Source organism: Tachyglossus aculeatus, assembly GCF_015852505.1.
Source record: "Tachyglossus aculeatus isolate mTacAcu1 chromosome 12 unlocalized genomic scaffold, mTacAcu1.pri SUPER_6_unloc_1, whole genome shotgun sequence".
NCBI lineage: Eukaryota > Metazoa > Chordata > Mammalia > Monotremata > Tachyglossidae > Tachyglossus > Tachyglossus aculeatus.
The window spans coordinates 12818476-12840645 of record NW_024044828.1 but is presented as its reverse complement, the minus strand read 5'-3'; positions in this window follow the sequence as shown (position 1 = coordinate 12840645).

Sequence of the window (22170 nt, the reverse complement as noted above, 5' to 3'; positions counted from 1 at the left end):
TAATTCCCTTTCTCCCACCATTTGGCTGTTTTGCTGATAATTAGCGGGGAAAATCAAAGGAAAAGAAATGCAGTCTGTAATCTTCACTGCTTAGTAGCCATTCAGTTAAATACTTATCAGTCACCGTTTATTGAGCACTTACTGTGTACTCTGCACTCAAGTGCTTGTGAGAACACAATAAAACAATAGTTGGCAGATGCAGTCCCTTGCCGAAAGAGACTTACAGTATGGAGGACTATTTGTTGAAGAAAGGTTAAGAAACCTGGCTAAAATGGGGTGGTTCTCTGGGGGAAATCTTGATTTTTCTCTGCCCCTAACACTTACCTTAGAGCCATTTTCTTCCCCTTTCCTGTTCACTCAGGTGCTATTATAACTCTGGCCATTTGCAAATGTTTCAATCTATTGCCACCATGGGTCCACCTCTCAACTTGATGTTCCCTCACTCGCCCCCAGAAATTAACCCCTCTCGAGCAAAGCTAGCACGGCGTAGTAGATAGAGCATTGGCCTGGGAATCAGAAGGTCATGGGTTCTAACCCTGACTCTGCCACTTATCTGCTGTATGAGCTTGAGCGAGTTGCTTCACCGTTCCTTTTACCTCATCTGTAAAATGGGGATTGAGACTGTGAGCCCCACATGGCACAGGGACTGTGCCCAACTCGATTTGCTCGCATCCACCCCAGTGCTTAGTACAGTGCCTGCACATAGTAAGTGCTTAACAAATACCATCATTAATTACATCCTCAATTTTAAGGGTATGTGAGGCAGTGGGATTTTGATGTCATTGTTATGGGCTGCAGGAGATCGGAGTGTAGATGAGAATTTATTGTTAATTGTGATTTAACTGCAAAGCATCCATCCCTACTCCTAGGTTTTGCTGTCAGATTAGCTTGATCATGAGAAGCCTGTGGACAGGAGCCATTGAGGACTCATTCATCAATTAGTTGTATTTATTGAGCACTTACTGTGTGCAGACCACTGTACTAAGCACTTGAGAGAGTACAATACAAAAATAAGCCCACACATTCCCTGTCCAAATGCTCACCAAAGCAAGTCAGTTGGGGAACCAGAAATAGCTGCTCTTAGCCCCCTTGGTTGGAGTCCAGTGTTGTGCATTCTAAGTCACACTGCATTCAGGCTCAGGCCCTGTGTGCAGGGAATGTGCCTGTTATATTGTTATTATTGTACTCTCCCAAGTCCTTAGTACAGTGCTGTGCACACAGTAATTGCTCAATAAATAGGACTGGCTGAATAAAAACATTTTAATTGCTGTTGTAAGGGTAATCAACATTAAGGGAATCTACTCCACAAGGAAAGTTGCCAATAATAATGCTAATTGTGGTATTTAAGTGCTTACTATGTGCCCAGCACTGGGGTAGATACAAGATAATCAGCTCCCACATGGAGCTAATATTGTAAATAGGAGAGAGAACAAGTAGTCAGTCCCTATTTTGCAGATGAGGGAACCGAGGCATAGAGAAGTTGAATGACTTGCCTGAGGTTACACATCAGACAAACGGTGGAGCCAGGATTACTACCAGGTTCTCTGACTTCCAGGGCTTATGCCCTTGCCACTAAGCCACACTGCTATCCTCTTGGATCCTTTCCCTCTCCTCTATCATTATCCTTCCATAAGATACTCCAGGTTAGGGTCCCCTCTAGAAAAAATTCAGATAAACCTCTTGGTCATTTTGCTACTCATTAGGGAAATTCATTAGCATCCAAACCCTGAAACTTCTTATTAACGTATTTTGGGGACCTGAAACTTTCAGAGAATTGAAGCTGTCATTTTCTACACGTTTTTCTAGTAGACAAACCCATGGTAATCTTCTGGCTTTCACTACGAGAAATGTTTCTGTTAATTTTCACATTCACCACTTTGAGGAGTCCTTTGTCTGTGACTTTGGGCAAAGCAGCAGGCAAGAAACCACAAGAGCAAAGACTCAGTTACTTGTTTGCCAACACATAAGGCCTTGCAAGATGTCATTATTGGGTCAAAACAGTAGTCCACTCAGCCCAGTGTTTTCTCTGCACCAATGGCAACAAAGGATGCTCTGCCACTTGGCTGCTGTGTGCCCTTAGACAAGTCACTTAACTTCTCCATGCCCGTTTCCTCATCTGTAAAATGAGAGTTGAATATCTGTTCTCCCTTTGAGTTAGACAGGGAGCCTAATGAGGAACAAGGATTGGGTCCAACCTGACTATCTTATAACCAATCAATCATATTTGTGTGCTTACTGTCTGCAATCTACCCCAGCATCTCATACACTGCTTGACACATAGTAAGCACTTAACAAATACCACAATTATCATTTATTTATCCTCTAGACTGTAAGCTTGTTTTGGGCAGAGAACATGTCTGCTCAATCTGTTGTACTCTTCCAAGCACTTAGTACAGTGCTCTGCACATAGTAAGCACTCAATAAATACCATTATGATTCTTTTTTTAATGGCATTTGTTAAGCACTTACTATGTGCCAGGCACTGTCCTGAGCACTAAGGTAGATACGAGTTAATCAGGTTGGACACAGTCCCTGTCCCACAGGGGGCTCACAGTCTGAATCCCCATTTTACAGATGAGGTAGTTCAGGCATAAAGAAGTTAAGTGACTCGCCGGGGTCACACAGCAGACCAGTGACAGAGCTGGGTTTGGAACCCAGATTCTTGGCAGAACTGGGTGATGGTTGGAGCCATCTAATATCCTTAACTTTTCTCTCTACATCCCTAATTTTCCCTCATGAAATCTATCTTAGACTACTTGTTCAAGAATTTATCCAAACTCTCTTGAACTTACAGATTTGTTTATTCAATTTACTGTAGGCCATTTAAGGGTAGGGAATGCATTTTTTGCTTCTGTTGTACTTTCACAAGCACTTAATGCATATTGCACTCAATAGATGCTCAATAAATATTGGTTTTCAGCCTGTACTGTTTCCTATGAATTCTCATATGTTTACCACCCATTGTGAGAAGTATTTCATTCGAATTGTTTTTCACACTATCCATAATTTCCTGCCCCCTTCAAAATATTATTGTAATTACTACGTATCAGTCTGCACATTGTCTTTGTCATTTCTTCCTTTTTGGACTGTAAGATCTTTGAGACCAAGAAGCATACTTATAAGATTAATCAATCAATCAATCAATTGTGGTTTTACTGAACACTTACTATTTGCATAGCATTGCACTAAGTGCTTGGAGAGCACAAAGCAACAGAATTAGCAGACATGTTCCCTGCCCACAATGGGCTTACAACCTAGAAATGGAGACAGACATTAATATAAATAAGTAGAGATATTCACCTAAGTGCTGTGGGGAGGGAGGTTGGGGATGGGGGGAATATCAAATATCCAAAGGTCACAGATCAGAAGAAGAGGAATTTCTGTTAGGTATAGAGATGGGTGGGCAACTATTAGAGGTTTTGAATAAGTGGGGAGGCAGATGTAGAACATTTTTTAAGAAAAATGATTCGGACAGCAGAGGGAAGCATGGATTGAAGATGGGGGTGTTTGGAAGCAGTGAAGCCTGCAAGGAGGCTGCTATAGTAGTCCTGAGCGGGTATGAGAAGTACCTGGGCTAACGTGTTAGCAATTTGCATGGTAACTAAGGGGCAGATTCTACACTTGTTGTGAAGGTAGAACCTACAGGAGCACCTTGAGTGGCTTCTTAATAATTGTGGTATTTAAGCTCTAAGTATGTGCCAAGCACTGTACTAATTGCTCTGATAGATACAAGATAATCAGCTTCCACATAGGGTTCACAGTCTAAGTAGGAGGGAGTATTGAATCTCCATTTTGCAGAGGAGGAAACTGAGGCCCAGAGAAGCAAAGTAAATTGCCCAAGGTCAGACAGTAGACAAGAGGCAGAACCTAGATTAGAACCCCTAGACCATGCTGCTTCCCACACCTTCCCATCAACACACGCTCTGGGTCCTCAGTAAATAAAAGTTGACTTAGTACAGTCAGTTCTGCCATGGCACATGTTTTCATTATACATTTCGGACAGAACACTTGAGGAATTAAGGAATGTGCTTCCCACAACCGGCGTCTGGCTGTAATGCTGTGCAGGATTGGAAAAAATGATTGTTCCTATGCATGTGGTTTTGGTCAAGTCATGCATGCTACAGCATGTTTTCTTTTATGCATAGTTCTCAGGAACATAGCCCCCACCTTATAGGAGACCTGGCTACACTAGAGCCACTAGTATTTCCACCAAAAACAAGTGGCACTTGGCATGCAGCTGAAGCCCCTTAAGGAAATCACTAGCGTGTTTGCTTTACTAAGGGAGAATAGGGATAATCTGTTAACTTGTTTGCTTTAGATAACTGTGGAATCTCCTTAAAATCAAGGGGTTATTTGCTATGACCCTCTAAGTGTTTTTCTGGTTCTCCACTCCTAGTTTATTAGATCCTTTTCTTCCTCCTGAGCGCCCCTGGGTTATAGTAGCAACCCCAAGTATCAGCTGCCTGGATTCTCCAAGAAATATTTTTATGATGTTTGATTAGCGCTTACTATGCACCCAGCATTGTTCTAAGCCCAGGAGCAGTCCTTTAACTCAAGGGAGAAATGTGCCCCGTCCTGGTCCACCCCAATTTCTTCATTTGTAAAAAGGGGTATATCACACTTCACTCAGACTCTAGCACCAGTCTACTCACTGTACTTCTATCTTGCCTATCTTGTTGCCATCCCCTCGCCCACATCCTGCCTCTGACCTGAAACTCTCTCCCTCTTCATATCCGACCAATGATCCCTCTCCCGGCCTCAAAGCCTCATTAAACCACATCTCCTCCAAGAGGCCTTCCATAATTAAGCCCTCATTTCCTCCTCTCCCAGCTATGCATCACCTTAGAGAAGCAGAAGCAGCATGGCTGAATGGAAAGAGCACTGGCTTTGGAGTCATGGGTCATGGGTTCAAATCCAGCTCCACCAATTGTCAGCTGTGTGACTTTGGGCAAGTCACTTGACTTCTCTGTGCCTCAGTTACCTCATCTGTAAAATGGGGATTAAGACTGTGAGCCCCACGTGGGACAACCTGATCACCTTGTAACCTCCCCAGTGCTTAGAACAGTGCTTTGCACATAGTAAGCTCTTAATGCCATTATTATTATTAGCTTGTACTTGGATTTGCCCCCATTATTCACCCCACCTTCAGATCCACAGCATTTATGCACATATCCAAAATTTATATTAATGCCTGTCTCCCCCACTGAACTATAAGCTCACTGTTGGCAGAGAATGTGTCTACCAACTCTATTATATTTTGCTCTCCCAAGCACTTAGCACAGTGCTCTGCACACAGCAAGTGTTCACCAAATTCGATTGATTGATCAGTTGATATATTAGACCACAGCAAGCTAGGAGCTGAGGGGAAGGCTAGCTGAAGAATGAACCTCATTTAGCTTTTGCAGTGCTTCGAAACCCAGTTAATGGGAGGGAAGGAATCAACTTTGCATCTGTACACTGACCCCCAACCTGTTTCCGGACTCTTGAGATATTAAAAGCTGCCAGGAGTTGCTCTAGCCAGCCATGCCAAAGTACCGGCCATCAGAACTGCTTCTGTCTAGCCTACCCTCCAATGGAGCCGTGCTTCATTTCCGCCTCCTAAAATGAACAGGCAACACTTTTCTGCCTTAGGGAGCGCACCCACAGCAGGGACAGAAAAGCAACGCCAAAAGGTCTTCAGAGCATAAGTGGGCAACCAAGAGCCAATCACTGTCTTAAACCCGTGAATGCTGAAAGCACGAAAGAGCCTGCATTGGCAGTGAGAGCGAGGACGGACAGCAGCAGCACTGCAGAGATTAGCGGAGGATTTTAATGGTGTTGTAAAAATTGGACCACATCTCTGGTGGGGGTGATAGGATTTAATCATGGAGCATAAAGAAACTTTCCATAACATGAACTTGCATCGTTTGGAATGTCTAACCACTCTGCAAAATACCTGTTTAGCGGGAATGAACAGAAAAAAGCAGCATTAGCACCGGGCTTCTTTGAACAGGCTTCACCCCAACTCATGTAAGGCACATTTATGGTGCAGTCGTTTTTTTTTTCCTAATGTTCCATCTGTAATGTTTTAAATGTCTAATTTATTGCATTATAAATTTAAGAAATGGCCCATCTGTGTTCTGTTTCTTGTCACCAGCAAAAGCAAACTTGGCTCCCTTACTTGCCTGCCCTTAATGAGTTTTTGGTCTAAGCCTTTGATTCCTTGTGCGTGTGAGTGCGTGCTCCCCCCTCAAAGATATGCAAATCAGCTCCTGCCATGCAGACACTTCCCCAAATTCTCCAAATCATCACTGGCCTTGTCCAAAGTCATTGCACTCCCAGATTGAAAGCACATGGAAACGCTAGAGGAGTCTGCATCCAGAATAGTATCTTTCTTTTTCTTAAGCTCTGATGCACCTTTTGGTGGGTGTTGGGAAAAGAAGCTGGGAAAGAGGGGTATAGGGAAAGGAGATGAAAGGAGGCCTCATGTTCTGAAGCTAAGCATTTAGCACATAGTATAGGATTTAAAAAGTCCATGATTATCCATTAAAGAGAAGAGAAGTTTACATATTCACCCACCTAGTCAACCATGATATCTTTATCAAATAAATATTAGTCAAATATGCACTACAGTACAAAAGCACAACAAAGGACAGTCTTTAGATAAGGAGTGTTTTCAAAACTGTTAGCCTCTCATTGGTTTTCCCAGCCACGAACCTAGAAACGAATTTCACCCCCAGAGACGTTGTCGTCAAACAAGGACAGCTGACCTTTGACCTTTGGCCTCTGACATTTTCTGATCACAAGGAGACTGAAATTTTGATTGTAATGAAGCACCCTTTGAACACTGCATTTATTGATGGGCAAGGAGGGACATTGGTAGTTAGTTCCACCCTGTCGATAGTCTTAAAGCTGTTAGAAAAGCAGGGTTAAATATATTGTGAAAAGCAAAAATAATTCTGTGCAGTTTTGAAATGAGAAAAAAGACCAAGAGAATGATGAATTGGAGGTAGAAGTATTTTCCAAATACTACAAATATAAGTAAAATAATTTCCATTCAAGCACCAGAATGAATGAATAGCTCAGGAAGTGCCACAAAGATGAAGATTCAAATTGCTTTTTCCTTGGGGCCTCTGTCTTCTGGCTCTTGGGACCTATTCTAATCTAAACCCTTTTCTTATTTGGGGGGATTTTAATTATCACAACACTAGGCTCCTTTTATAATCTCTTACTGCCAGATTTGAAAGCACTGTTTTAACCATAAACACACGTTTACTTTTTTAAAAATAATAATAATAATAAAAAAGTTTCTACTCCACACTTTCTCTTGAGCAAAACTAAGAAAACAATGATAATGAGTGCCACTTAGTGGCACTGAAGGAAAGTCACCTAATTTAATATGCAAATGAATTTGGGGAAGCAAAATTTGGCACACTGCTTTGAAAAGAGAGTTCTCTGAAAAATCAAGTCATTTAGCTAAGAAAATGATCTTTCAGCATTTGGGTAAATGCTTAAAACATTATGCAGGCTGTAAGACTGAAATGTACAGATGACTGGAGGCAGATGTATTTATGCCTAACAAGTTTAAGGCCCCGGCTGTCTGATCTATTTGAATATGCTGTGTTTTATAAGTATGGTTAAAATTTGAGACACCTTTTTAAAAGCTATGTACTTCAAGGCACTGAATGCTAGACTTGTTATTAGGCGATTCTGAATTCTGGTTACCTTCCAATCAATTGGTAGTATTTATTGAGCTAGTACTATGTGCAGAGCAATGTACTGAGCACTTGGGAGAGTATAATATGGTAGAGTTGGTGGACACAATTTCTGTCCACAGAGAGCTTACAGGTTCTTTGACTGCCACAAGCATATGTGTAGTTGCAGGGGTTTTGAGGGAAGATTTTGAGGAGAGGGGAGATCTGATTTGTTGTTTTTTATTCATTAAATCTTCTTTATTGAGTGCTTACTATGCTCAGAGCACTGTACTAAGTGCTTGGAAAGTACAATTTCGCAACAGACAGAAACAATCCCTACCCAACAATGGGCTCACGGTCTAGAAAGGGGGGAGACAGACAACAAAATAAGTAGACAGGCATCAATAGCATCAAAATAAATAAATAGAATTATAGGTGTGTATATATATATATACATCATTAATAAAATAAATTGAATAATAAATATGTGCATATATACACAAGTGCTGTGGAGTGGGGAGGGGGGAAGAGCAGAGGGAGTGAGCAGGAGGGGAGGAGGAGCAGAGGAAAAGGGGGGATCAGTCTGGGAAGGTCTCCTGGAGGAGGTGAGTTTCAGTAGCGCTTTGAAGGGGGGAAGTGAGCTAGTTTGGTGGATGTGAGGAGGGAGGGCATTCCAAGCCAGAGGTAGGACATGGGCCAGGAGTTGATGGCCAGACAGGCAAGAACGAGTCACAGTGAGGAGGTTAGCGGCAGAGGAGCAGAGTGTGTGGTCTGGGCTGTAGAAAGAGAGGAGAGGTGAGGTAGGAGGGGCCAAGATGATCGAGAGCTTTGAAGCCAGTTTTACAGATGAGGTAACTGAGGCACAGAGAAGTTAAGTGACTGGCCCAAAGTCACATAGCTGACAAGTGGCAGGGACGGAATTAGATCCCATGACCTCTGATTCCCAAGTCCGTGCTCTTTCCACTAAGCCATGCTGCTTGCAAACTACCTGAAGACAGGGATCGTTTCTACCAACTCTAATGTACTCTCCCGGGTGCTTAGTACAGTGTTCTCCATACAGTAAGTTCTCATTGAATGCCATTGATGGATTCTGTCATTTCTGTTCTAATGTACTTGAATCTCATGTTAGAAAATTGTGTTATAGTAACATTATTGACTCAATTGGAATTTGCAGATTGAACCACCCTATCTGACATTTTAGGGGAGAGCTTTGTATACTTACAACTCTTTTACTGAATTAAACACTAGAAATGCAGCCTCCTCCCCCTTCATATATAGCAAAACACCCATCTCCACACCCTCAAAGCTTAAGCAGTGTGGCTTAGTGGAAAGAGCACAGGTTTGGGAGAAAGAGGTGGTGGGTTCTAATCCTGGCTATACCACTTATCAGCTGTGTGACTTTGGGCAAGTCACTTAACTTCTCTGTTGCCTCAGTTACCTCATCTGTAAAATGGGGATTAAGACTGTGAACCCCACGTGGGACAACCTGATTGCCTTGAATCTACCCCAGCACTTAGGACAGTGAATGGCACATAGTAAGCGCTTAACAAATGTCATTATTATTATTATCACCTCCAAGAGGCCTTCCCTAAGCCCTCATTTTCCCTACTCTCTCTAGTCTGTCATTCTTCCACTTGGATTTGTATGCTTTAAGCAGTTGATATTCACCCCACCTTCAGCCCCACAATCCCATAACAACATATCCATCGCTTATTTTGATGTCTATCTCCCCTTCTACACTAAGCTCCTTGTGGGCAGGGAACCTGTCTACCTACTCCATTATACTGTACTCTTCCAAGCGCTTACTACAGAGCTCTATATACAGTAAGTGCTTAATTCAATTCAGTCGTATTTATTGAGCGCTTACTGTGTGCAGAGCACTGTACTAAGCACTTGGGAAGTACAAGTTGGCAACATATAGAGATGGTCCCTAATATCATTGATTGAGTACAGCCCTTCCAAGAAACCTAGTGTACTGTATGGTAAGACCGAGACCAAGGCTGTGAAATGTAATAGCATCTCAATCAATCGGTGGTATTTACTGAGCTTAATGTGTACAGAGCACTGTACTAAACACTTGGGAGAGTGCAATACAACCGAATTGATAGACATGATCCCTCCCCACAAGAAGCTTGTGATCTAGAGGGGGAGACTCACCTTGACTTATCACCACACATATTTGCACAACAGTTCCTCCCTAGTGTTGATAGGAGTAATGGTATTTATGAAGTGCATATTTTGCACAAAGCACTGTACTAAGCGCTGTGGAAAAAGATACAGGTGACAGACACAGTCCTTGGCCCTCCAGAAGTTCACTATGTAAAAAGCCAACTTGTTTAGCATGCTAGATCTAGAACACACTTCAATTGTGGGAAGACTGTATCTGGCCTAATTAACTTTAATCTACCCCAGCATTTAAAACAGCGCGTGACCCATAGTAAGTGCTCAACATAAACCATTAAAAAGTAGAAGTAAAACTATATATATAAAAAAGAGAGCGTTCCCTAATACATCCAAATCATGTAATGAAAACACGCATTATAGGAGAATGAACTGTAAGATGAGTTTAGATTTTACAGATGGCACAGCAGTAAAAATATCCACATTATGTGAAGATCTTTGGAAGAGCATCAGCCATGGGGGAGATAGTAAACCATATAACAAATTGAAGGCATTGTTTTGGAAATCTTGCTGTAATCAGGCCAAAACACTTAGTATGTAAAGCTAATGTAATGAATTATTTGAAACTAAAATAGAACCTCAGAAGTTACTAGCCTGCAATCATGAGCCAAGAACTATTTGCATCATGCACTTGAAATGAATAATCTATACTGCATGTTTGGCCGAAACGTTCTTAGTTCGTATTATAGCCCTGAGCATTATTTAATGAGTTGGAAATCACCACATTTTTCTTTGTTTTCAGACTCTTTTTCTATCCCCATAGTAATAATAATTGTGGTGTTTAAGCGCTTACTGTGTGCCAAACATTGATATAAGTGCTGGGATAGATGCAAGATAATCAAGTGGAAGACAGTCTCTGATCCATTCAGGGCTCATGGTCCAAATAGGAGGGAAAAAGGGTTTTGAATCCCCATTTACACATGAGGAAACTGAGACACAGAAAAATTAAATGACTTGACCAAGGTCATACAACGGACAAGTGGTAGAGCTGAGCTTAAAATCCAGGTCCTCTGAATCTCAGGCCTGCGCTCTTCCTAGCCAACCTGACTCTGCCTTTCTTATGGAAACCTGAGAGGTGCTTCAGAAGAGGGGCTGCTATGGATGATAAAATGGTTGGCGATAATTCAGGGAAGGAAACCTAGAAACCTACCAAAACATTAGGAGGTGTTAATTAATCAATTAATGATATTTAATGCCTTTAGAATACTCCAAGCACTGGGGAGAGTACAATGGAAGCAATCAATCGTATTTAGTGCGTGCTTACTGTGGGCAGAGCACTGTAATAATAGTAATTATTATGGTATTTGTTAAGCGCTTACTATGTGCCAAGCACTTTCCTAAGTGCTGGGGTAAATACAAGGTAATCAGGTTGTCCCAAGTGGGGCTTACAGTCTTAGTCCCCATTTTACAGATAACTGAGGCACAGAGACATTAAGTGTCTTGCCCAAGGTCACCCAGCAGACAAGTGATGGAGCCGGGATTAGAACTCATGTCTTCTGACGCCCAAGCCTGTGCTTTTCCATTAAGCCATTCTGCTGTACTAACTGCTTGGGAGAGTGACATACAGCAGAGTTGGTAGATGTGATCCCTGCCCTCAAGAAGCTTACAGCCTAGAAAGAAAAGCAAGCACACTTGCCCTGCATTCAAGGAGCTTGTGATCGATTGAACAAGATAAACAGAAAAAGATATTGTTTGCAAATAGGGGGAGCAGAAGGAAGAATAAGGAATTAGCAGGGAAATGACCTATATATCAGTATGAACTAGCTGAATAAGTAATTGAGGGTCCAAATACATAATTTAATGTACAAATAAAAATCCATGTGTAATCTTAAGAGCTTTAGTATACAAATACAAATCCATGTGTAATCTTAAGAGCCAAGGATGGGAGTAAATGCCTAAGCGGTAAGGATGGGACTTGGGTTAACCTGACTGAGGTGTTATGAACCAATTGGGGAAGTCATCTTAGAGGATATGAGATTTTAGGAGGACTTTGAAGATGGAGAGTGCTTTGGTCTAGTACACTGAGAGAGGTAGGGAGCTTTTTTATTGTTTTTTTGTTTTCGGTTTTCTATGGGATTTGTTAAAGCGCTTACTATGTGCCAAGCACTGTACTAAGTGCTGGAGTAGACACAAATTAATCAGGTGGGACACAGCCCATGTCCCACATGGGGCTCACAGTCTTAATCCCCATTTTGCAGATGAGGTGACTGAGGCACAGAGAAGTGAAGTGACTTGTCCAAGGTCACATAGTAGACAAGTGGTGGAGCAAGGATTAGAATCCAGGCCTTTCCGACTCCCAGGCCTGTGCTCTATCCACTAAGGCATGCAGCTTCACAGGAGTTCCAGAAACAAAAGTCACAGGGAGGTTAAAGCTTCCAGAGGCCCAAAAGATCATTTTAACATTTACATTCCATTTGAGTTATTAGGGGTAGTTCACACTCTCCTGTGAATTTTTTGACTTCCTAGGCTAAAACATCATAATAATAAAAATGGTATTTGTTAAGCACTTACTATGTCCCAGGCACTGTACTAAGTGCTGGGGTGGATACAAGCAAATCGGGTTGGACACATGCCCTTGTCCCAGGTGGGGCTCACACTCTCCATCCCCATTTTAAAGATGAGGTAAGTGAGGCACTGAGAAGCGAAGTGACTTGCCCAAGGTTACACAGCAGACAAGTGGCAGAGCTGGGATTAGAACCCATGACCTTCTGACTCTCAGGCCCGTGCTCTATCCACAGTGCCATGCTGCTTGTGCAACTGATTGTCAAGGGTTCCAGTTTGAGAGAGGAAATTCTCTGGCTTTAGAGTGGACACAGAGTACATTTTCACTACAGAAAGAACCAAAGAATCAGCAAGGCCTAGTGGAAAGAGCACGGACCTGGGAATCAGAAGACCTGAGTTCTAATCCCAGATTCTCCACTTGCCTGCTGTGTAACCTTCAGCTAGTCACTAAAACTTCTCTCAGTTTTCTCAACTTGTACACTATGGATTAAATATCTCTCTCTCCTGTTTAAACTGTGAACCCCAAGTGGGTCAGGGACTTTGTCTGACCTGATTACCTTGCATCTGCAGCCCTTAGAACAGTGTTTGAAATATAGTTTCCCCATCTAAACTCTAAGCTTATTATGGGCAGGGAACATGTCTTCCAACCCCATTGTACTGTATTCTCCAAGCGCTTTGTGTAGTGCCCTGCAAACAGTAAATGCTCAGTAAATACCATTGATTGATATGGTAAACTTATCACAAATACCATAAAAAAATCCTTCATGTTATCTACATTTTCTTTCCTAAAGGTGGAAGAGAGGTAGGACTAGAAGGGATAGGCATGACGTGTCAATCAGGGAGGCTCCCAGGCCAATCGGAAAGCCTGCAGGACAACTCCAAATCAGATCTGAAACCACATCATCAGTATACGGCAAACAGTGCAGTTTCTGCCTAATCCCAAACAGATTTCAGATCATTACAGCAGGATCCATTTTACAAGCCCCTGGCAGCTAGGGTGAAAGCAGACCCTGGTGTCATTAAGAAATACCAGGTTTTCTTTTAGGGGGGGCGGTGGAGGCGTGTGTGAATCTAGCCTAGGTTTCACCTGATGTACATAAAGCCAGTCAGTGATAGAAACAAGGCCCAGGTGGCTCAACAGTAATTTAGGTCTCTGAAGCCCATTTCTTATACTTGAAGGGGATTTCTTGGCTGACCACTTTGCTGTTTCTTTTCTCAACAAGATATATTTTATAGCCTCAGTAGCAATTATAACATTAAACGCATTTGGTGAAGATTAAGCGTCAACCATGCATTTGAATTGAATAAATGTATGGGTGATTCGGAGCTCCTATTTGGGCACTTTTATTCAGCTGTTTCATTCGTCACTGCTATGTTTTATGTAAAGGGAATGTTAAAAACAGGAAATGACAGTGGAACAAACTGTCTGATGGCCTTACAGAAAGCCTACCCGCAGAAATTGGTAATTCCACTTCTGACTTGTGGATTCAAACTACAAGCTCCAGAATTCCAGGTATACTGCAGTCAGAGATCTCCAAGCCAAGTTGACTTAGAATTATGGACCGAAATCACTATCATTCTCCGCAGAGATTGGCCCTTTGGAAATATAAGGTTAAATCAGATTTTTTTTAAAGCGGTTTGGGATTGATTTCTACGCTAATTTCAGGAATTTGAGGGTCTGGAAAGACTTCGGGAAATGAGTCATTTTTGAAAGACTTGGGTTCTATAGAGGGAAGGCATCAGGAGACAGGAGGGGAATAAAAAATGGGACATAGTTAATCTGTGAACCAGATTATCTTCCTAGATATTTGGAAAAGAGGTTTGAGAAACTGAGATTATGCTAGGTTTTAATGAGACCGAACTAGTGTGTACACAGTTTAATACTTAAAACAGGTCTGGTTTTTACCCAGGTTTCACCCTGGTTTTGACCATTAAATCCAGTGGACACTCAATATCTTTACTACTTACTACTACTAAGTAGTCAATCATATTTATTGAGCACTTACTGTGTGCAGATCACTGTACTAAGTACTTGGAAGAGTACAATACAACAATATAACAGACACATTCCTTGCCCACGATGAGTTTACAGTCTAGATGGTGAGATGGACATTTATATAAATTACAAATACATACATTAGTGTCGGGCTGGGAGGGAGAATGAATAAAGGGAGCAAGTCAGGGTGATGCAGAAGAAAAGGCAAATAGGGCTTAGTCAGGGAAGGCCTCTTGGAAGTGTCTTCAATAAGGCTTTGAAGCAGGGGAGAGTAATTGTTTATCAGATATGAGGAGGGATGGTGCCCCAGGCCAGAGGCAGGATGTGGGCGAGAGATCAGCGATGAAATAGTTACGATTACTACTACTAGTACTCCTTTGATGTTTCTGTTTTATTTAAGTGTTTAGAATAATCAATCAATCATATTTATTGAGCACTTACTGTGTGCAGAGCACATATGAAATGCTTGGGAGAGTACACTAGAACAGAATTGGTAGACATGATCTGTGCCCGGTCTCAAGTAGTGCCTTTTATCTATTTGCCTTCAGTTGGCCAAATTAAAACTAACAGAAGGAAATCTTTCATTTATGTTGGCCAACCAATATCCTGGGCAAAATAACATCCTGAACCCAGCCTCTCTCCCAGGAGATATTACCAAATCTGGACACAGCTGCCAAACCCTTTTTATTTTATCAGAGAAGTGGGGGGCTTGAAAGTTCCTGAAACTAGTCTCTTCCACCCCTTCAGGGTTGCTCTTGAAGAAAAGGTTTGAAACAATTTCTACTTCGACAGGATGGCAGGGAAGGGATGATGATCGAAATACAAGTTAGGCATACAGAACAGGATTGGGCTGACCTGGGCCTATTTCAGAATGTCAGATGCACCCATAGCCAAAGGATGCTAGGTATGATGCTCATCGTTAGGGGCTGAGAGAGGAGCCCAACGTCAGATTATTGCTGTTCCTTATTGCCCTCTTAGGACTGCATACTAGCCCCCAGGCTCCCTGGCAAATGTCCATGTGGCCTCTGGTAGAGTTCGGTGACATAGGGCATCTCCCTAATAATAATAATAATGATAATTGTGGTATAGGATAAGTGCTTAGTATGTGCCAGGCATCATACTAAGCTCTGGGGTGGATGCAAGCAAATCAGGTTGGACACAGTTCCTGTCCCATGTGGGGCTCATAGTCTTAATCCCCATTTTACAGTTGAGGTAACTGAGTCACAGAGGAGCTAGGAGTTCTCACAGCAGACAAGTGGCAAAGTCAAATTAGAACCCAGGTCCTTCTGACTCCCAGCTCATACTCTATCAACTAGGTTACGGACCCTCCATTCTCACTTAATAGGACCCTTGACTAAGGAAAGATTCATAAAGGGCCCAAAGGGTAAATCATCACCTTCTCCAATGCATTCAGTTCTCCTCTAATATTTGAGTTAAACCCACATTATGGGAAACCTGGGTCGTTATTTGTGTGCCTTGACCAACACCACTCACAGACAACTGTTTCTTCCAATGGAGTATCCTATAGGTGCGTGGTGTTGGGAGAACAACATCCTGTCCAAAAACACAGAATGAAAACACACAAGATGGAAGACCAGTCAGTGTCTAATGAGCTCCTCCTCTGGGCATTCTCTGTGCCAGGAACTTGGGAAGTTCAAGCAAAGTGCCTGTCCTTGAGTTTACAATCTAATGGGGGTGAACACAGTGAATGAATGAATAATAGCAATAATAATGGTAATAATAATATATTTAAGTACTTGCATGTGTCAAGTACTGTTCTAAGCACGGGGATAGGTACAAGTTCATCAGATTGGACAAAGTCCCTGCCCAGTATGGAACTCATGATCTAAGTAAGAGGGAAAACAGTGGATAGAGTAAGAGCCTGGGTGTCAGAAAGACCTGGGTTCTAATCCTGGCTCCATCACTTGCCTGCTGTGTGACCTTGGGCAAGTCACTTATCTGTGCCTCAGTTATCTCATCTGTAAATTGGGGATTAAGGCTGTGTGTCCCTTGTGGGAGAAGGGCTGTGTCTAATCCAGTTTGTTTATATCCACCCGAGCTCTTGGTACAGTGCCTGCCAAATAATAAGTGCTAACGAATACCTCAATTATTCTGATTATTATTATTATTTAATCCCCATTTTACTGATGAGAAAACTGAGGACCAGATTAGCTAAATGACTTGTCCAAGGTCATGCAGCCAACAGTTGGCAGAACTTGGATTAGAACCCAGATCCTCTGTCTCCCAGGCCCACCCTCTTTCCTTTAGGCCACGGTGCTCCGAATGAAGCAGTACCTTGCCAGCTGGCTCTTCCGACTTTGCCTCTGCATCCTCTCTTGCCCTTCTTGCTGAAATCAACAGACATTTCAGTCAGTGAAGCAGATAGACTGCACTCGGTTCATTTGCATGGAGGAGGGAGAGCCCCAGATGGGAGGTAGGTGGGCTGAGTTCTATTCCAGGCTTAATTACTGCTCAAGTCTGTAGCTTTGAGCATGCTGTCCTATGGCGCTGTGACTCTGTTTTCTCCATCTGTTAATTGGGTATAATTAGGCATCCATATATAAAAAAAACAACAAGGTACCAGGCATAGCATTCCTGCCCCAAGACGCCTTCATTCCCTCTCCACTCTCAATGACCTCCCCTTTGGGGACAAAGGAAAAGAGAGAGGAGGTTGGGTTTTCCCTATGATTCCAGCCAGCCGCACCACCGTGATGAGGGAAGGAAGGTTGTGGGGGAGCGGGGGGGTGCAGGGAGGGAGAGAGAGAAGTAGGAAAGATCCCAGGTTCAGGGACCCCTGGGAAGCAACATGGCCTTGTGGATGGAGCATAGGCCTGGGACTCAGAAGGACCTGGGTTTTAATCCTAGTTCCACCACTTACTGCTGTGTGACCTTTCTCAAGTAACTTCACTTCTCTGTGCCTGTTACCTCATCTGTAAAATGGGGACTAAGACTATGAACCTCATGGGGGACATGGACGGTATCCAACCTGATTACCCAGCATTTAGAACAGTGCCCGGCACAGGGTAAGGACTGAATAAATAATGTTTAGACACACAAAAAAAGAAGGGTCAGTTCCTTGGAACTCTCCTCAGCCTGTGTGGCAGAACTCTCAGTGCTAAACTCGTTGTGGCAAGGAAATATTTCTGCTTATTGTTGTAATGTACTCTCCCAAAACTTTAATGCAGTGCTCTGCACACTGTAAGAACTCAGTAAATTGAACTCTCCCTTTCGACAAGGGTTTCCAAACCCAAAAAATACTCCTGTCTGGATCCCACCAGGAAAACCTACAGCTCAGAATGGGCCCCCTTCTATAGATGCCTCAGGGTATCTAGGGTCACCCACAAAGTACCACAGCACCCCCAGGGACTCTGGATCTACCCTGCTAACCAACCTTTCCGCAAGTGATACCAAACCCATCAGAGGCACCCACAGGCATGCTCTGCCCAGAAACCCTAAGTGGCGTCCAGACAAGGAACTCAAACCAGTCAGTCAATCATATTTATTGAGCACATTATGTGCCCAGAGCACAATATTAAGCAGTTGGGATAGTACAATACAATAACAAACAGGCGCATTCCCTGCCCACATGGAGCTTACAGTCTAGAGAGGGGAGATAGACATAAATATAAATAAATTACAGATCAGCACTTAGAACAGTGTCTGGCACATAGTAAGTGCTTAACAAATATAATAATAATAATATGCGCCTAAGTGCTGTGGGACTGGGAGAGGGATGAATAAAGATAGCAAGTCAGGGTGATGGAGAAGGGAGGAGAAGAAGAAAGGAGGGTTTCATCAGGGAAGGCCTCTTGGGGGAGGCTTTGATGGTGAGATGCATCACCCTTTGTAGAAGAGTGAAGTGACAGCAAATTTTTCCCTGCTTAAACAGGAAGGGAACAGTCTCCACAGGCTTAGGTCAACTCAGTATCCCCCATGTGTAGATTGTCAGGTGTGATTTGGTCAATTAAATTTATTGTACTAAGTGCTTGGGAGAGTACAATATAACAGAGTTGGTTGATATGTTCCCTGTCTGGATATTTCCTGCTGAACTGGTAGCTGGGGCTACAGGGGCAGGAAAATAAGGAGTTTCAATTGACTTCATAGCACAGCAGCATCGACTGTGAGACAGCATGCTCACAGATTGGAATTACTTTCCCGGTAGGGATTGTCTCCATTTGTTGCCTAATTGTACTTTCCAAGTGCTTAGTACAGTGCTCTGCACACAGTAAGCACTCAATAAATACGATTGAATGAATGAACAGGTATTTCATCCCCATTTTACAGTTGAGGGAACTGAGACACAGAGAAGTTAAGTGACTTGTCCCAGCTCGCACAGCCTGCAATTGGCAGAGCTGGGATTAGTACCCGGGTCCTCTGACTCTGAGTCTGATGCTCTTACCACAAGTCCATGTTGCTTCTCCTTTTCCCTCTCTAGATTGTAAGCTTATTGTGGGCTGGGAATGTGTCAGCTAACTCTGTTTTATCGTACTCTCCCAAGCTCTGCATGTTCCTTCTCACAGGCTGAGCATGGCTAATTAGAGATTAACTATAGGGTGCTGTTTCTATAAATCCTGGGCATAAAGGATGAAGGGCAAGAGAGGTGGAGATGTTACTGTAACTCAGTGTTTTGAAGAACCTGAATATCAAAAAGTAAAGACAGTTGAAAATGGATATTTACATATAATATCCATGTATATTTACATTTAATATCATATTGGATTTAATTTTATTACATTCCGGAAAGCAATTGGGAGAAAAATAAACACAGCAGACTGTTATCTCATTGGCATGCAGAATCAATATGATAATCACATGGCTGATAAAAACTCATGAGGAAATGTTTCTGACATTTCATCGGAGCTTCTTAATTTCGCATTTACAATGTGTGTAGGAAATGATATACTAGTCTTATTGTTTAATTATGGAGATCACAGAATGTAGCAGAATCCTGCCTTTTTGCCCTTAATTACCATTAGCCGGCTCTCAAACTGTTGAATGCAGAAGTATCTAAGCAGAATTCCTGTCATACTTGCTGTCTGAGATTGCAAATTATTTCCTAACTTCTAGCTGGAAATGTGAAAAAAAAAAAGACTTTTTTTCTCCTCTGTGTGGACTTTTAGTATGAGTAATAATGAAACATGGGAAGGATGATTACGACAAGATAATCACAGTCCAAAATAGAAATGATGCTTCATAGTATCATAACTCCCCAAAATGATTATCTGTCATACTGCTGCCCCTCAGATTTAATGTTCCTTTTCGGTAGGGGGATCTGCACTTTTGGAAAGGACTAATTTATTTTTTTAATTTTAATGGATGGCTGAAATTTTTAATAGCAGCAATTGTGATAGCAATGAGAGGTGTGCATTCAAGTTGCGGGGTAGGAGGAAGCTATGAATATCAAGGTCCTCTTTCGGGGCATCGTAAACGCCATATCGATAGGTTGTAATCTGGGCTGGCATTCGAGAAGGAGGAGATTACACTTGCGTTCCTATAACAATGATAATACCAATGATTACCGTCATTATCACTTACATAGCTTGGATTGAGATGGCATTGGTGAGTGTGCTTTCAATGTGTTTGGAAAGAGGGTGTGATTAAAGTACCCAGGGGAAGCATAAACCTGCTTCCCAAATGAATGCCGCACGTCAGTGTAATTTGGGACTCCACTATTGAAAAAGGAAATCAAATGACAACAGTGATCTGATGTTCTCAAGGAGTGTATCTGGGCCAGAGGGAACTACAAAGAAATTGTCTCCCTGCCCCTGTGCAAGCAACTTCACCTGTGGGCAAAAATGGCCTCTCTTGGAAAGATTCTTAAAAATATGAAATTTAAAAATTCAACATCTCCAGTACTGATTGTGACTCTCCAAGTGGATTTTGGTGAGTGGGAATTGATTGGGTTGCTATCCCAAAATGAAACGATTTCCTATAGCCAGACTGTGAACGGGGAGATATTAGAACCCAGTTTTATCTCTGCATTATAGAGTTCACAAATGCTGATTTTTACAGTTCAAATGAATTATTGGGTTTTAATCTCAGCTCTGCCAGTTGTCTGCTCTGTGACCTTGGGCACCTCACTTAACTTCTCTGTGCCTCAGTTACCTCATCTGTAAAATAGGGATTAAGACTGTGAGCCCCAAGTGGGACAAGGACTGTGTCCAACCTGATTAGCTTGTAGCTACCCCAGCGCTTAGTACAATGCCTGACACATAGTAAGAGCTTAACAGATATCATAGTGGGGAAAAACAGACAGCAATGGGCAAGGCAGATACTGTTTTTGAGATTATTCCTGTCCCTCTTCTTCCATACAAAAACAGTTAAGCCATTTGTAGATCCATAAGGAACAGAAGAATCAACAACAGAAATGACTCTGATAACTAGATTGCGTGTTCTTTAAGGGTATGGAGCATATGTTTAGCAAGCGCTTAGCAAAGTGCTCTGCACACAGTAAGCACTCAATAAATACCATTGAATATGTTTTGCTTCTAGTCTAGGCTTCCAATTCCTAATTCTAAATATTAGTACTACTACTACTGCTATATTCTGCCCTTAGTACATTATTCTCAACAGATATTATCAATAGGTTGAAGGCATCTTGTCCAGTCTTCTGCCTCCTTTCAAGGGCAATAATAAATCAATTGTATTTACTGAGTATTCACTGGGTAAAGAACACTATACTAAGTGCTTGGTCAAGTAGACTATAATAATGATGGCATTTATTAAGCGCTTATTATGTGCAAAGCACTGTTCTAAGCTCTGGGGAGGTTACAAGGTGATTGGTTGTCCCACGGGGGGCTTACAGTCTTAATCCCCATTTTACAGATGAGGGAACTAAAACACAGAGAAGTTAAGTGACTTGCCGAAAGTCACACAGCTGACAATTGGCAGAGCTGGGATTTGAAACCATGACCTCTGACTCCAAAGTCCATGCTCTTTTCCACTGAACCACGCTGCTTCTCTGATATGAACAGACACATTCCCTGCCCACATCAAGTGTACAGTCTAGAGGGGGAGAAAGACATTAAAAAAAATAAATTACAGATATGTGCATAAGTGCTAAGGGGTTGCGAGTGGGGATGAATAGTGGGAGCAAATCAGGGTGATGGAGAAGGGAGTGGAAGAAAAGGGAATGAGGGCTTAGGGGAGGCCTCTTGGAAGAGATGTATCTTCAATGAAGCTTTGAAGCTGGAGAGAGTAATTGTCTGTCAGATATGAAAAGGGAGGGTGTTCCAGGCCAGAGGCAGGATGTGAGTGAGGGGTCAGCATTGAGGTAGAGCAAGGTACAGTGAGAAGGTTAGCCTTAGAGAAGCAAAGTGTGCAGGCTGGATTGTATTAGAGTAGTGAAATGAGGTAGGAGGGGGCAAGGTGATTGACTCTTTAAAGTTAATGGTGAGGAGTTTCTGTTTGTGGAAGTGGATGGGCAACCACTGAAGATTCTTGAGGAATGGGAACATGGACTGAATATTTTTGTAGAAAAATGATCTGGACAGTGGAGGGAAGTATGGACTGGAGAGGAGAGAGACAGGCGGCAGAATGGTCATCAAGAAGGCTGATGGGATAGGATAAGTTCTTAGATTAACATGGTAGTAGTTTGGAGAGAGGAAAGGATGGATTTTAGTGATGTTGTGAAGGTTGAACCAAAGGGATTTAGTGATAGATTGAATATGCGGGTTGAATGAGAGAGAGGAGTCAAGGATAATGCCAAGGTTATGGGCTTGTGTGGCAGGAAAGATGGTGGTGCCATTTACAGTGATGGGAAAGTCACAGGGAGGACAGAGTTGGGTGGGAAGATAAGAAGTTCTGTTTTGGGCATGT